Source organism: Protopterus annectens, chromosome 5.part0 (assembly GCF_019279795.1).
Source record: "Protopterus annectens isolate FY-2018-M chromosome 5.part0, PAN1.0, whole genome shotgun sequence".
Taxonomy (NCBI): Eukaryota; Metazoa; Chordata; order Ceratodontiformes; family Protopteridae; genus Protopterus; species Protopterus annectens.
The window spans coordinates 91,652,483-91,667,441 of NC_056735.1; the positions used below are offsets into that span (position 1 = coordinate 91,652,483).

General features: G+C 35.6%; 1 long non-coding RNA gene across 1 annotated transcript in view; it reads left to right on the forward strand.

The window, feature by feature from the left end:
* Window positions 1-1,078: 1,078 nt before the first annotated feature.
* The window catches only part of LOC122802501, a 423,630-nt gene continuing 409,749 nt past the window's right edge, over window positions 1,079-14,959 (forward strand). Inside the window, exons 1-2 of the long non-coding RNA XR_006364946.1 lie at window positions 1,079-2,380; window positions 4,476-4,526. This is a non-coding gene — a long non-coding RNA (uncharacterized LOC122802501). The remainder of the gene's footprint in view (window positions 2,381-4,475; window positions 4,527-14,959) is intronic.

The following is a 14,959-nucleotide window of genomic DNA, read 5'->3' on the forward strand; positions in this document are numbered from 1 at the left end:
AAAGGCTAATAAGATTATAGCAACTGGGAAAAAGGCTAATAAGATGATAGCAACTGGGAAAAGGACTAATAAGATGATAGCAACTGAGAAAAAGGCTAATGAGATATCAGTATATGGACTGAGAGGAGGTCTTGATGAAGGTGTTGGGATCTGCTACTGCCATGGAGCCTCTCATTACTGATTTTTTTCCAGAGAATTCCCTCCCTATCCATTTCTAATTTTCCCACCACCATACATGTTTATTGTTAGAAGACACTCACCACCAGACTGATGAAGAGATTAGCTAATCAGTTACACAGAAGAAGACGATAGGAATGTATGTCAAATACTGCAGCAGAGGAAAGAAAAAGCAAGGCGATGACTGTGGTTTTCAGTTTCCTTAGTGGTATAAAAGTAACGTGTTGGGATGGAGAAGAGCTTCTTCAGGTGAGGATGAAGCAGTACAATAGAGTAAGCAAGGAAAATACGATGGATGCTTAAACGTGAGATCATCAGAAACCAGTCTTCATAGCACAGATAGCTGATAGCTGAACACATTCCAGTGGACATAATGAAGAAATGCCTGCACATATCTTAAGGTGTCCACACAAAATAGCTAAGAGGTTTTAGTAAACAGACAAAGGAGAGGCAGAAACACGTAGCATTGTCTAAGTAGTAGTGACAAAGCTGCTTGGCACAAGTGGTATCTGTGATGGGCCTCTGTTTTCTTGCTAGTAAACTGCATTTATTTTTGTAAATTTATTCTTCAAATAATGTATCTCACATTTGTGAAAGCTAGATTTGTAGACTAGAATGTCTACTGTGTGTGTCTGTCTGTTATGTTTTTTTAATTAAATAATGTGCCATGCTTGCTTTCAGGCATGACTGAGGTGCTTATAGAAATAAACTAGACATCAGAAATGACATTTCTCATCGCACAAACTTGTACACGCACTTGATTTGATTAATACACCGGAAGGTACTGGGCTGAAGTGGTTAAATATAAAAAGTGAATGCTACAGAAGTTTTGGAGTGTTTCTACACAGCTTCAATTCCAGTTTTGGAATATGAAAAAAAATCTGGGGAGTGTTTCTAAAGTTGCAGAGCAGGCTGTTTTGGGACTTTTAATTGCTGCAGTTAGTAGGAAAGCTTTTTATTCCTAAATGACTAAAAGCCACAGTTTGCTGAGCAAATGAAGCAGAGTCTGCAAACCGCAAATTTACTTTGGATGTCTTCTCGCATTCCTAACCATCATTACATTCGGCAGTGCAATCCCATTGTAGCTGATGGGCAGAAAAAGTGGGCACCATGCCAGGTAGACGTTTCCATGACTCCCAGCCCCCAAAGGTGATGCATTTTTCAGCTAATTCAGTCAAGAGTGGGCTGAACTCTGGTTCTGACTAAGACAATAGCAGCCTTTGCAGCATCAGCAGAATGTTTTATGGGAATGCACTATGCTGTTGGCAGAGGACCATGTGACCATATGACTGAGATTCTATCATGGTGCCAAGACAGCCTTGGGAAGCAGCTCCCAGTCTGAGTTTTTTCCCTTTTTTCTTCCATGGTTTAGAAAATGGCAGATCTGAGTGAATTTAACTGCACTCAGGGAACGATTCAGCTTTCAAGCACAACTTCCCCTTTATGCTGGCTTTTTTGGCAGGACACCAGGAGGCTGTCCTTTTTTATGCCTGATAAATTGTGTTGCTTATTGTCCCGAGAGGTACAAATGCAAAGTTAAATAGCGTATTTAAGCTTCATAACTGAATATTTAAACTGCATATTTAGTTTTTAATTGATTACTTCTTATCTTGAGCAGCCTTTTTTGGTAAGACCAGTAAATAAAAATGATCTCCTTCTAATGAACAGGCATTTGGACTGGGCAAACAGGCTGACAACATTCAGCATGAGATCAGTGCAGCAGTGTGTTCTAAACTGGCACCCTGCCTTTTCACCCCTTTGCTTCAGCCGATTTGCACAACTCCCCATTCATAAAAAGTCGATGCAAACTGGATGTATTTAACTGTTACTACATCCCTGGATTTCCACTAAGGTTCAGGCCATTGTGGAGGATTTGGTGTATGTTCTGCGCAATGCTTTGTGGTTGGAACTTTGACTAAGAAGGGGGAAGGAAAGGGGGGACCCACTGGTACCATTCTGAGTATCACATCTTCTGAAGAAACAAAACTGAGTCCTTCACACAAGAGTACTGAAAATCCAAGACAGCTGCAGTACCAGAAATTGATGGCATGTGAAAGAAATCAAGAAAGTGCTTGCAAAAGAAATAAACACGTGCAGACTGCTTCATCGTCATAAACAGAATAGAGCAGATATTTGCATATGTTTTAATATTTAGTGGTGGTTTAATGATGCCCTGTCCTGCTGGGTGTTGTTTTAATTTCAGGTATAATATTCACTGTACTCCAAGCTTATGTTTCTTTTTACAGAAAACATTTAGTTCCATATTTATGTTTGCTACATGGTGGTCATTATCATTAATATGCCTGCTGCTTTATTTCTAAAAATAAGATATGTGTGCCATACTTGAAAGATAATGTTACGAAATGTAAAAAAATACTTAATTATTCATCAATAACATAGATGTAACAAACAAATGTATCAATCTTTGTATTGTTGCCTTTTATTTCTATAATTACTATAGTAGTTTGTAAAATAAGGCATGGATACCTGGGAAGGTGTAAATGCGCCCATGTTCTGACTGACATCAGCAATGCTCCTGACTTCGGAACAGCTTTTTTTATAGTGCTGCTAAGTTAGATAGTATTGTGGTATGACATAAGATACATGTCATAATCCTTCCTTCCTTCCTGGACGAAGGTTAGCATTTGTGGGGACCACACTCCTAAAAAGGACAGGAATGAATATGTCAGGACAGCAGTACAATTCTGAGTTTCTGCATGTACCTGAAAACTCATTTAAGAATACTATACTCTCTCATGCACTGTTTTTTTTCCTGAAATATAAAAGTAAGTAGTGTAAATCAGGAGAACTTAAGACTCTTACTCAGTGTCTGCCTAGTGTGAACCCTGAATTTGATAAGTTAAGGACCAAGTATGTCTTTATTCCTTTGCCTTTGCTCCATCTTTGAAACTTACAGAACTGGATAAGGATACAACAAATTTTTATGTGACTGGGCACACAGTGACATTCAGTATATCTAAAATGTATGACTAACACCAAAGTAACCTGCTGTATATATTACTGAAAGAAAACTGTTTTGTTCTTAATTTTGGGAATAGATGAAATGCTTTCATGAGTTACTTTGGGTAGCTGGTGTTGCTTCTAGCTTTGGCTTTATTACATTTTATTAACCTGTTTTAATTGTGTCACTGTCCTATGTAGTTTTATTTTTCTTTAATTAGAAACTGGACTTAAAGTGCTTTATTACTCAAGTCCTTTAAATGGATGAAACTCCTTTGAAAAGAAGAATATTGAGGGTCAAGATGAAGAGAAATTCATTTTTTTTTTATTTTCATAGTTGTCAATTTTGGGGTGTTGCAAGAAAAAGAATACCGGTCTTTGTCTTTTGTCTAGTGCTAACATTTTATCATGAGAATACAGTCCAAAGAGTGAGAGCAAAAGGGATGGAAAGAACACATTCCATGTAAAATATTTACTGCGTCAAGTGGTTTAACTAGCTGCGTATTCTGTTTATATAGCATTACTTTCAGGGTGTGTTTTCATTAATTTATTTCAGTCACAGCAAACAAGTAGAAAACATTTTTTTATTTTTATATCCTGGTTAACATTTTTGAGCCATCTTACTATCTTGTATAAAAAAAGTCAGTAGTAAAAGGCTGCACTGTCCTTAACGTCACCGACTTTATGACATCATTATGTTTCTATTGACAAAACCTTGTTGTTTTACAAATAGCATGTTGTGTCACCAGAGAAAATGCATTTTGAAATAAATATGAAATAAATGCTTTATCATCTCTACTTGTAGAGAGATCACACAAAGTTTCATAATATAATGATTTTAATTCTGAAGCATAGTACATAATTTTTCTCTTAAATGTGCTGAAAAATCAGAATATTTTTAAATGCTCAGATATGCATATCAGTCTTACCTTAAGCCTTAAAGACAAACTGTATTTGGCTTTAAAATAACCAGTCAGTAATGAGTTTTTGTCTTACAGAGATTATGTAAGTGTGTGTGCATGTGTGTTTGTGTGTGCGTGCATGTGTGTGTGTGTGTGTGTGTGTGCGTGTGTGTGTGTGTGTGTGTGTGTGTGTGTGTGTGCGTGTGTGTGTGTGTGTGTGTGTGTGTGTGTGTGTGTGTGTGTGTATAGATATATATATATATATATATATATATATATATATATATATATATATATATCTGTGTGTGTGTGTTGTGCTTGAAAGTAACTACTGTAGACAGTATTGTCCTCAGTTACAAATGTATTATTGTCTATACTTATAGCAGTGATAGCAGTCATAACGTTTTCCCTTTTTCCCTTTTGTGAAATAACTAGATAAAAATGAAGATATCTTTTGAAAATTCTGAACTGTGGAAATCAACCAAGGTAACTTAAAACTGTATATATCTATTATTTTATATGTTTATGCCTCAGAAATGTATAATGGTTAACTAAATAAAACTTGTCAGGTGAAGCTAAGACCATTCATAAGAACCCGCAACATACTTCAGAAAGAAAATCCATCAGCATTTTTAGGGTCATAGTAATTGTTTTTAAATTTTATGAGAATCTATATTTTAAAGACAGTTGTAACATTAAAAAAAAAACTTAGGTTCTGCAATTATTTTTTGTGATTTGCTGACTTGTGCATTTCACAATTTGTCTTGCTTACTAGAACTGTTTAATAACGGCTCTTGTAAATGTACTAAAAGCATAATTGTACTTATTTTCGTATAGATAAAATCATATAATGACAGCAAATGCTCAAAAGATAACCTACTTTGATGTACATACAACAAACATATTTTATGTTAGCTGCATTGATTGTTTGAAATTGCCTAAAATATATATATGTGTGTGTATGAAATTATAGACAGCGGTATCTAAATATTTTCTTTAAACTAGATGGGCATTAATGGCCTTTTGCTGCAAGCGTCGTGCAAAGTTTGCTCTGTATTATAAATATCAGTTTCAGAGACACGTGATTCCCATCATTAGTTTTATGTTATGGTTATTGTAAAAAGGATGAATGCACTATATAGACACTATATCTGTGAATTTAACTATTAAAATGTTTCTGTTTCATTGTGGATTAAATTCCTATTTTTAATTGTTCTAATGCCTATGAAAAAGTTGATAAGAAAGGTTGGTAAAAGACAAAAGGCAGTTTCAAAAACTATGCAGTCATTCACTGAATAACATTTGCCAAGCTGAGAATATAAATCAGCCCAATTTAAATGTGGCTGTTCAGGTAGTTGTATGAATTGTAGATACTGCTGTTCGTTTTTTATTTATTTACTTATTTTCTAATGGGCTCTTTATTGATCAGTAGGCAGGATTGCATTTTCTGACATATTTAGATGTCAGTTTTCAGTTCCTATGGTGATCACGTTTAAACTTATAAATTAGTGTCTGAAGAGAAGAAAGATAAGATAATGTTAATTTCTAGTATATGTCCTTCATGTATTTACTGCAAAAGTATTTCACAATTTAAAAAAAATAACCTATAATTAATTTAAAATTATATCTAAATTATACAAAACAGTTGCCGTGCTTTTTGATGGAGTGTTTTTTTATGTTCCACCATTTTAATCTGGTTTCATTGTATTTGTATGATAACAAATGAAAGTTTTTCAGCATTTTATTGCATGTTATCATGTTTATCTTAATATATGTTTAGCATTTACAATTTTTGATTTATAATAACTTTTCAACTACATGAATATTGTAATGTCGTAGTAAACTGATAGTAAATGATCTGGCTAACAGAAGGAATATGCAGTGAGACTTCATACTCTTAATGTGACTTTAAAGGGTAATGTTTATGAGAAACATGCCTAAAAGGACCTACTGGTGCTTTCTTTAACTTGGACAGCTTTTAATAGTATAGATTATTGTAATCAGAAGTTGTTAAAATGTTTATTTAGTGAGAAGTATGAATATTGCAGTGCTTTTATTGTGCCAGGTTTCCCTTCAGTATCACTTGCATTTTGATATTATTTAAGATAGCATCTAAATTGTTATGCCAACATGTCCTCAAGCTTTGTGCAAACAATCATTTCTTTGCATTTTGCTGAATTTTGTTTTCCTTTGTTTAGCAAACTTGTGCATTTAATGTCCAAATATTCTTTAGTCTGGATGATCAGAGTTTTGAATGCACATTTCTATTGCTGTAAAACGCAACCACAGTTGTAGAATTATAATATGCATTTTATTCTGTAGATTATTGGTTTAGCATTTGTTAATCATAATTATAATACAGTGCGAGAATTGTTCTAGGTTTTTAGGTAGGATTTTGAACTATAGCTAACACAGTCAGAAATTAAACTATATAGTTAAATGAGATTACCACATGGCATTCATTTTTGTTTTACAATGTAGTATCATTTAATTCCCAGAACTGAACAAATGGTCCACATATACCATGCACAAAGATTTACTTTAACATAAAACATTAGTAATTTATTCTTATATCATTAGAACTGCTTAAATCCTGAATTATTTTTTTCATCTGTCCTGCACCATATGTTGGTTTCACACTGTACAGCATTTACTTCTCTAAGTACTTCAATTATTAAAGATTAAATAATAAATGTCACGTCATCGGCTAAGCACAATACACATAGTTATATGTGTGCTGATAATGTGAAATATTTTGTGAAAACTGTTTCATTTCAACTCTATATGTAAAAATAGAAGAGTTGATCCAACATTCATTTTATGAAATTCCTGTTTATAAGATATGCGACTCTATAGACAAAATAACATTTAAAATGTTTGACCACTAGCCCTAAAGTTATTTAAAATTGTATGTAGCAAGTACCAAAACAATATTAATTTTTTTCAACATCTGATTTTGGTTTAATGTTGACTATTTGTCATCTGATTAATTTAATAAGGTTTATATCCAGTTAATTTCTCCAGTCTACTGTGCTTAAAAATCTCATTCCATTATTAATTATGGGGCAAATGGAAAGTAAAGATTAAAAATTGTAGCACAGTAACACACTGACTGTTGTTAAGTTTGTCTGTTTAAGTATGCCGTCATTATTTCATATTCATATGGTATCTAGTCTTTTAAACTGAATTTCTTTTCAGTGTGCATTTACTGTAAATACTAGAAGATCTGCTCTTTTGGTCCTTTTATATTATGACTATTTCATTTCTGACTATATTAATAACAGTAAACTCTGATAATACTGTGTAATTCAGTTTCATGTAAACTTTACATTATGTTAGCTAATTTCTAATAACTGCAATGGTATGATGACCATAGTTAGAAGCATAATAAAACATGACCATATCAGTAGTTTTTTTTTAAATCAGATTGTGAAGTTTGAAACTTCCAGTTGGCATAAACCCGTAGATCCGATCTTGTGGTAAATGGCATGACACAAGCTCGTTTCTAAGGGTCTGTGGCTTCATGGCTATCTAGTCAAAGCTTGCTTTGTAAAGAGCTGAAGATGATATTTAGAGAACATACCTAGTGGTGTTTTATTTTCTATTTATCTATAGTTAATTTTTGGAAATCATTTTTGAGAAACATACTGTATTTGCTTGCATTTTTGTGTACATAAATAGAGAATCTTTTTCAGTACTGTATCTTGATGAATCTAAATTGCTCAGCGGATGATTAAAGGAGTATCTCTTGGTCAGGCTGATAGCATTTAATATTTTAAAACACCATGGAGAATTAACATCATGCAGATTAAATAATACAAATCATTATGCCTTACAAATATCACATATTTGACATTTGATATACTTGTAACTTTATTTACAATTAGATATGTAGCTAAGTGCAACTGTGCTATACATATTGGGTGGGTAGGTAGATAAAGTAATTTATAAACTATTACTATTACAATACAACTTATTTTTTATTTATTTCAACAGGGATAAAACATTTCATTTTAAGAGATCAAGTGCATATTACAGTTCTTTCCCATTCAAAAAAAAAAAAAAAAACAGTTATATAAAGTGCCTTCAGGGGTTAAAAAAATCACTATACTTTTAGTAGCAAATTTCATTGTAATATTACAGTACAGACAACCTAGTTAAAACAAAACTGGAAATACTGTGAAGGTATTTTAATATATATTAAGTCATCTGTGCTAGTAATGTACTGAATTTTCTTTAGCTAATGAAACTACAGCGTGTATTTATAGAAACAAGATTTCTTATTCTGCAATATTTTAATGTGCACTAAATCATAATAGTGGAACATTATGCCAAACAACCATTTGAATGCTATATTCTCTACAAATAATAAAATAGTTTAAATTGCTACCAAGCAGTATCTTAAAATAAAATTTCTGCAGCAGATTAAATGATTTGTTTGGCAACTAATAGTTAAGTTTTATGTTGAGAGTTACTAACTTACTGGCATTGTGTAGGGGTGTGTGTGTCTGTTTATGAGTGTGTGCGTGCATGTGTGTGTGTGTGTGTGTGTGTGTGTGTGTGTGTGTGTGTGTGTGTGAGAGTGAGTGTGTGTACATATTATTATACAGGAATAAACATGATTCTGCAATTTTCCTAAGGCTGCCTGTTACTGTTCTTAAAATAAGAAAATGAACCCTTTTATACTGAAATTATTTTTAAAGCTGTTATGTGCAATGCAAAAATCTTGAATGACACCAAAAATACCATTTTTCTGTCTAATGTCTAATGATTGTGTACTTTAATATTTTTAACTGTTAGCAGTCTTTTTCTTTTATTGCTTTTGGGAATATGAGTAACAAATGTTTTCTGTAATACCTAGGATAAAATACAAACATAATTTTTCATATTTGAGAACAGGATATTTGGTATTTTATTTATTTTTTTTGCTTTTCACTGTCTCTATCACACATCTACAGACCTGCACTATTTTGTTAAAAGTAAGATAAGCTGTAACCATAAACTTTATAGAACCCATATTCAAAAAACAATCTGCATCGTACTCATCTTGTTTTAGAATTTGTAATGTCTGAAGTATACTGTACTGACATAATAATTCATAATGGTTATATCTCAGCATCTGTGCCTAGTATCTTGAGGACATGAAGGAAGATTCCAGCGATGAAGGCTGTGTGCATGCGGGGTGAGGTAGTAGGTTGTATGGTTTAGAGTTATACCGCAGGAGTTAACTGTACAACCTTCTAGCTTTCCTTGTGGCATACTCTTACCATCAAGGACAACAGCATTTTCTGAATTTATGAAGATTACTTTATCTCTCTTCCTAAAAAAAAAAAATAATGAACAAAATAATCTGTTTAAGAAAAATGCATGGAGGACATATGAATCAACCTTGATTATGTATTGTGTGATTGGAGGGAATGTTTTAATATATTTTGTTTACTGAACTTAGCTTAAAGGGAAGAGAATTATACTCTTACGGGAGACCATAGCTGGAAAATGTATAATTCATGCCAGCAGTGAAACTCTGTATTTTTTTCTATACAAATGGATATTTGTTTTAACTCTGCTGTTTCAGGTTTAAATTTTGAATTTCTGTGAAATTACACAATAATAACTAATGCCATGGGGATTCTAATATATTGAAAAAAAATGAACATCATTTTAAATGATGTCCATGACAATAATGTCAGGGAATTAAGTTATTCCTGTGGTCATAATGCTAACAAATAAATGGTCCTGCCATTGTAGTCATCCTCCCTGAAACTATCAACCTTAGTTTCTGTTCCTCCTCCCTCCATTCTCCTCCATTGTCTAGCTTAATAAACATCTACCCCTCTGTCTCTATGCTTAACCACTTCATCCCCTTACTACTCCTCTTGTACCCTGTGTATAACCACTTAGGAATTATGAACACTGTATTCCTTTCATCACATTGTACCTAAGTTTTTGCAGTATGATTTCTGACATTTTACCCAACTGTTTTCTGTTTGATTTATTGTAAATGTTTTTTGCGATATGATTTCTGACATTTTACCCAACTGTTTTCTGTATGACTTACTGCAAATGTTATCTCTCTAACTATTTGTTTAGATGCAAATGAAAATATCTTATTGTTTGTAAGTAAAATGTAAATACTGACTGCAGAGCTTTTCTCCTGGGGTCTCCACTGAAAACGAGCTAAACACTCAGCTGGACTAACCCGATTAACAAATATAAAATAAAATAAATTATTGTTTAATAGTACTATAATGTGGGGGCCCACAACAGCCCTAGAACATAGTCTTTCCTTTCTGGTAGAGTCTTTGCAAGTACTTTGATCTTGAATGGCTATGCATGATAGATATTCTAAGCAAGGAACAACAAAAATAAACAACCCTTGTTTGTATTTCATCATATTACATTTTATTGCTAATTTAACAGTTAATGGCTTTTTCAGCATATTTTCCATGCTGTTGGTCTCTCTCCATTTCTGAGGCCTTCCCACTTTTGTTTCTTTAAAATGGCTACTAATAGTCTCAAAAAGCTTTGACTGCAGTTTTGTGCACAGTTTAACATTCAGACTTCCCTGTTGTACATTTATTTTCTTTATTTAACAAACAGGAGGGTAGGGTGGGTTGACTCATAGAAGTCCTATACAGTAGCTAAAACCCAGGAACTAACAAATAGTTAAAACGTAATGATAATGACAGCAGAAAAGGGCTATATATACTGTAAGTATCTAAGTATAATCTGTCCTTAGTACTTATACTGAGTAATGTAATCTTGACTAGTTATACCTTCTGACAGTTCTATACAGTAAACAATACATACAGGTATAGAATGAGATCCCAGAGTGCATCATGAGATTACGGGTAGAGAGGTAACTTTTCTAACAGTCACTGTAATTTGGTCATAACATATTTCACACGAAGCCAGAGTGCACATTGTATTACATCTGTCTTACTTGTATACCCTTTACTAGCTTTGAAAAGTTGATAAATAACCCTTGAAGTTTTGATTTAGTGCATGATGAATGAATGGTCAGAGTCTAGTTATATCAAATAGTATGTAAACAAAAGTGTAGTTTCTATGTAGTTGTTTGTTTGACGAGTGATTAAGCAGTCTATTGGAATTGAGTTTAATCTAGTATGACATAGTGAATCAATCTTAGGACTAAAGAATGAAGCTCATTACCATCTTACAGCCTTAATCCTCTCTACTAAGCTGTCAGACAATTTACTTATGTTGACATTTCTACCCAAAATAACTTGATAAAACAGCAGCACAAGCCTCCAGACACAGTAGAATCCACTCACGACTTTTAATAAATCTTCAGAAAATAAACTTAAAGCGCTTTTCGTCTGCTCTCAAAGCAGACTTCATCAGAAGTGATTTTTACAATAGCAGTTCACAATTTTGAACTGTTAAATTGTGAACTGTTATTGTAAAAACCACTTCTGATGAAGTCTGCTTTGAGAGCAGACAAAAAGCGCTTTAAGTTTATTTTCTGAAGATTTATTAAAAGTCGTGAGTGGATTCTACTGTGTCTGGAGGCTTGTGCTGCTGTTTTATCAAGTTATTTGTGCCTTCGTTCATTTTAAGAATTTCTACCCAAAATGCTTTTCTTATGAGAGTTGTGAACCAGGCCATAGAGCAAGTATTTCCGCTCAGATGGCTTGCCATCCCTACCCATCAGAGTCTGTGAATAAAACAAGGTGTCTGTTAAAACTTACTTCTGTTATGATATTCCAGGTCATTTGGGCAGGTTGCTATCCATACAGCACTGTATCCTTCTACTAGAAGACTTGTTGAAAACACAAACTTTCCTCCTGTGGTTCCCCTTTTATACTTGTTGGATAATACTTCCTCAGTCCTCACTCTTATGTGCTCGGTGTCATGAAAGCTGTATATAGGGTCAATATCTTGCAGTTTCAACATTCCATCTTTTATTAGTCATCTTCTTTCACAGATTACTGCCTCCATCTTCATCTCATTTGTTTTTCTTCTAATATCGTGTGCCCCATAATTAGCAGTTTCTTGTCAGAGAACTAGGTAGGTGTGTTTCTGTGAAAATGGACACCTTTACTTCTTTTATTATAATATGATTAAACATTCAACTGACTTGATTCCAGGCCCCATAATATTCAGTGAAACTGCCCAACTATCTTCTGTTTTACATGCTTTAATCCTTCTGTGTTGCACCCTTCCCCATTCACCTACACGCCCTTTACCTACCCTGTAACTCCAGTGGAGTAGAGGGATAAAGGCCTGGCAACAACCAAGAAAGCCCAGGTTTGATTAGTGGCTCAGGTGACTGATGGAGTGTCAGGGGAGGGATGGGCATTTCTGTCCTATGGAAGGGGAGTCCCCACACATGATCCATGGTGGGGGTGGCTGGGGGCATGTGAAGAATGGGCATAGTCCTAAGAGGGATTACAATGGGGGCAATATGCTAGCATGTTCCCACTGCACACCCTTCCTCCAGATGCAACCGAGAGACAGCAGAGGAAGAGGGAAATGTGCAGGGGGGTATAAAATGACGAATCCCTGACAGATGGTGAGATGGCCAGACCCCAAACATACTAAAGCAGGACTCCTTGTCTACCATCTCACTCTAGGCTGACACAGGCTGGATCCCATTTGAATGCCACCAACTAATTAGCCTATTGTTGAAGTCAATTATCTTGCCCTGGGCATTTTGACTTAATTTTGGTGAAAGCTAGCTGCTACTAAAGACCGGCGTCTTCCCTGTCTCTAACACATATAGTAATCCTTGCCATGTTTCTCTGCATGTCCCTTATGGTGGAATCCCTGAGATCATTCACACCTGCATGAACCACTACATGGTCATAGCAATGCTTGTCAAGTTTAATGACCATCATGGCTCTTCAGATTCTGACCCTAAGTAAGCAGCCCAATGTCACCCTCTTGTTGCCTGGACAGTGTGGGATCTGTGTGTTGCACAATAGAGTCACCAATGACTAAGACATTTCCCTGAGTGCTGACAGACTTTGATGGCCTTTTGTGTTTTGCTTGCCTCCCTGATGGCTAGTTGGCCAGCTATGTGAAGATACATTGTTGGAGTAAGTGTTACATCATGTACTTGAGGGTGAGTATTTCTTCTGATGACCTTCAGGGGCTTCAACAAGCTCCTTTTAACAGCCACACTATAAATTAAAAGCCTGGTTTGTAACAGCTTGTGCAATATTATGCAAGTGTGGTGCTTAACAATAGTAGCCTGGTGTGACAGTTTGTTCTGCAGGTTAAGTATTTACATCTCTCGTGGTCGTGTTGAACGGAAACGATGGATAGTTAGTAAGCAAGAGGCAATTGTCACACCACTTAGAGACAAGTCATATAAGGTTGGGGTTGGGTACCACCTGCTGTGTCACAATGCCAGGTGTATGGGACAAGGATTGAAGTATATGAAGGAGTGAGATAATGAAGGGTGCAGGGAGTATTCGGGGATAGTGAACATTAACCATTTTGGTTTTACTTAGGTTAGAGGAACTAGCAGATACTACGTACTATACTCAGGAGTTATACAGTGCTTCAGCTAATCAGTGTTTCACTCAGGAGTTGAACGGTGTGCTGTCTACAGGAGCATGGCTTCTCAGGTTCGTGGTAGCAGCAGATGTTGGTGTTATATGGTGACCTGGGGGCATGCTTGTGGTGGACCAAGCTGCTTATTGGCAGTAGCCTTCACTGAGCAAGTGCACAGTTACATATACTGGCAGGGGAGAAGGCACTGAGCTCCTATGATGATGTAGGTCACACATTCCCCCAGCCAGGGAAAGGTTAGGCCAGAATAATACATGCCTACACTGCTAGGATGCCAGGCAGGACATAAGCAATCCACATGGCAGCCTAAATTATGACCCTTCACCAGCTGGCTTGGAAAAACAAAATGGAGTCTAATTAGGGAAGCCTAATGGTCAGCAGGCATGGGGGCAAAAAGCATGACAAAAAAACAGTCACCCCTTAGTAACCTTTAGCATTACACTGTGTTTTATGGTCTCAGCCATGAACTTTCAACAGACTACCCTGTGCAGTATCACTCTCATGTATGTCTTTCATCATGTTTTCAAATGTCTGTATTTTCTCTGTTGTTTCAGTAATTCAGAATACCCCTCCTTAATTCAAAATCTGTGATACTGCTTATATTTACTCCTGTCATCCTGAATATTTTTGGAAATTTGTAATAGCGCAAGTTTTCCAACTTCATTAATCCTGCTTTCACAGTCCCAAGACGCTTTTACTCCATGCAAACTAAATCTGCATTTTTTTTTGCCATATTTTGCCCGTTCTATATGCCCACCATCATCCCCTTCCTATTCAGTTGCCCCGTTTGTTCCCCATAAGTGGAGTGCGGGTTGACCAAGAAGAGTCATTATTAATACAGCAATCAGAGATAGTTCATGGTTTCTATGCTTTTCTGCCTTTACATTCCTGCTGCATCCCCTTCACTAGTGTAACGGGAAGGATGTACAGTGGCCTGATTGCAAGGAATGTTTCCCTCACTTCCACAACAGATGACTCCTTCTTGCAGCCCTGTCCACCAATCCCAAAGGACAGGAGGTGGTTTTCACAGATCTCCATCTGGAAAATCATAGCTACCCAGTGTGCCTCCAAGTAAAAAACACCTCCCACTCCCCAGGGTACCGGAGCAGGCCACATCTCTTCTGTGCCCATCCCCTGACTCCTCCAGTGCTTTGGCTACTAATCAAAACCCAGCCCGTGAGTCACATAAAGGTCTTCATCCCCCTGCACCATGAAGCCAGACAAATGTGAATTAAACTCATACTTAACACAAATGTGAATTAAACTCATACTTAACACAGTACTTGATTGCTGTCTTTAAACTAAAACACAGAAATCATTTGCCAACAAGGTAAAACATGCAGCAAGAATACAATGAAGGGCAAGGCTTTATTAAATGG